General features: G+C 38.4%; 1 pseudogene; it reads left to right on the top strand.

Moving 5' to 3' along the window:
• The first annotated feature begins 1,218 nt into the window (after nucleotides 1–1,218).
• On the top strand, nucleotides 1,219–1,791 carry LOC131743098 (PRELI domain containing protein 3B-like; annotated as a pseudogene).
• The last annotated feature ends 1,011 nt before the right edge of the window (nucleotides 1,792–2,802 follow it).

The raw sequence follows: 2,802 nt of genomic DNA, 5'->3' as shown, positions 1-2,802 counted from the left end.
TTACAGAATACTGAGTAGAGTTCCCTGTGCTATACAGTAGGTCCTTGTTGGTTATCTATTTTACATATAACCGTGTGTACATGTCAATCCCAAACTCCCAATCTATCCCTCTCCCCCACTCTTCCCCCGCTGGTAACCATAAGTTCTGGCTTCTCCATTCTTAAACAATCAAGTAAAAAACCTCCCAGTCATCTTCTACTCCTCTTTCTGTTATGTTCCTCTTCCACTCAGTCAGAGGCCTACTGGGTTTACCTTCAAAATACATCCAAGAGAACTCCTTCTTTCCAGTAACGATCTTATTCAAACCAACCCTATCCACAAAAAATTGTTGGACAAAATATTTTTTTAAAAAACTTAGAGCTGACAAGATAATAGGGAATTATAAAAACTGAAGAGAAATTTTAATTCAGGAATAAAAGGGGCAAAAAAAAGACATCTTTGCCCTGAGGATAGGAGCCTAAGCCAGAACATTCTTCTTGGGAATGTAAATATTATGGGGATATAACAAGAAACTCTCCCCACAATAGTTGAGACCTTAAAGGGTCTACAAGCTAAGGCTGGTCCAGGAATGGGTCAGTCCTCACATGGAATTACACTTGAGCTTTATTGCTGGGTCATCGGGTGAATCTCAAGTCTTGCACTTGATTTAAGTTGATCCCAAGCTGGTAGCATCCTAGTGCCTGGCAGAAGCAATGACAAATCCTATCTGGATGAAGTTTTCTTAATTAATTAAGGAATTACATGTAATTCCTACATTTTTTTTGAATAAAACATCCAGTATCCAGTCAAAATTAACTAAGCACAGAAGGAAACTAGGAAGAACCAGCAGAAGCAAGAGAGAACGCAGATTCACAAGGCTTAGATATGGGAATTACCAAAGAGTCTTTAAAATAATCATGTTTACTATGCTTGAATAAATAAAAGACAAACTTCAGGATCTCTGAAGGAACAGAAAACATATAAAGATGATAAAGCAGACAAAAATAGAGTTTTATAAAAATAAAAACACAGTAAAGTTGAAAACTACATGGATAGGTTCAATAACAGATTAGACAGCAGTGAAGAGGATTAGTGAACTGGAGGATACAGCATTGAAAAGCATAGCATAGAGGTAGCCAGCTTCAGTGGCTAGGGGGGATGAGGAGGTGAGGGCAGGTATCACCTCTTTGCCTCATTGTCCCCTAGCACTGCCTGGACATCACACAGGTCACCAGCACCATGACAATCTGCACTTCACAGCATGTCTTTCACTATCCATGGGAAACTGTTACAACACCTGCAAGGCAGACATACCCAAACCCTAGGAACCCAAGTATGGTTAAAGTTGATGTATGGGACAGACATATAGATCCTTCTGGAAAGTTGCATAGCCATAGACTTCTCAGCACAGAGTGGGAATTGCCTTCCTCTGTAAATTCACTTATTGGTGCAGCAGGAACCAAAACATATGGGCAATATATAGTTGATCTTATAAAGAAAATAACGGAACTTAAATCTACTAATATTTCATTTACAAATCTGGTTTCATAGTTGGGAGGCATATACAAACCACATCCTCAAGACCCAGGAAAAAACTATTTTGACTCAAAAAGTCATAATGAATGAAAGGAGTCAGTCTCAGCAGTTACGCAGAACGACTATGGCAAGTACGATATCTTCAAATGCTAATCAAGGCTGAGATACAATGGAATGCGTAATGCATAAATTAAATGCCAATATTGAAGGGTTGATGGCCTCAGCAAGAGGAAGATAAGGACCCCCATGGCAGCTGCAGCATTTGTAGAGAAATGATAATGAAAATTGGTATATAGCATTGGGTCTCCCAGGTGTCTTTAAGCTGGCAGTGTATTTATTTGTTATTTTAAAAATACAACTACATTTTAGGTAGAATTTTTTTTAATAACCTAAAGAAAGGCTACATGTGTTTTGACCAGAACAAAGAGGTGCAGGACTTTTATATAAAAGGGATCATCCAAAATTAGTGTAGTTCAAAAATATTCATCTAACTTTGAGGGTTCCAGTAACAGGTGAAAATTTAACAATTTTTGAAAATGTATTTTGAAATTGGTATTGGCATAGTTACTCTCCTTGAGGTAGGATTTTAAAGCTTTTCCCACGCTGGCATTCTGTCTGGCTTGGGACCTACGTCAGAACAAAGCAGAACCACCTCCTACGGGCACACAGTTGCTCTACTGTAGTTGCCCTGAACAGCTTGCTTGAAGGAACTCACTTTAAAAGGAGAAATTGTATAGTTTTAAAGGCATATTAATTTGTATAAAATAACCTGCTCTGCTAAAAACCACAGTGTTTTGATTTGGTACTTAGATGATATTTTTGGCGTGAAAATTATATTGTATCCACAAGGACTGTATTCATTTGCCAAAATTTTATAAACTAGTAAAGTTAATACCTTCCTTCAATTTGTACTTCCAAAAGTCTTTATGATTTCGTCTGCTGTACTGTGGGCTGATTATGTTCACTGCAGACATAGTCGTTACCTGGAAAAAAAATGTTTAGCATAGAAAGTAACAGGAAAAGTCTACAGTAAGAGAGTCTCACATACATTAAATCAGAGTCCAAAAAAAAGTAGAGAGCGTGAGGAAGAGGCAACACGTGATGAGATGGTGACTATTTTCTAGAACTACAGAAGGATACCAATCACGTACTCAGGGAGTTCTATGAATCCCAAGCAGGAAAATCAAAAGGATGCCACACCTAATAGAGCCCCCTCACACAGCTTTTACCGGGTTCTCCTGGGATGCTTGCTCTTGGAACCTAGCTACCATTCTGTGAGAATGCCCA

Source organism: Kogia breviceps, chromosome 16, assembly GCF_026419965.1.
Source record: "Kogia breviceps isolate mKogBre1 chromosome 16, mKogBre1 haplotype 1, whole genome shotgun sequence".
NCBI lineage: Eukaryota > Metazoa > Chordata > Mammalia > Artiodactyla > Physeteridae > Kogia > Kogia breviceps.
Note: the sequence above shows the minus strand (reverse complement) of the source record. Positions and strands in the feature narration are given on the sequence as shown.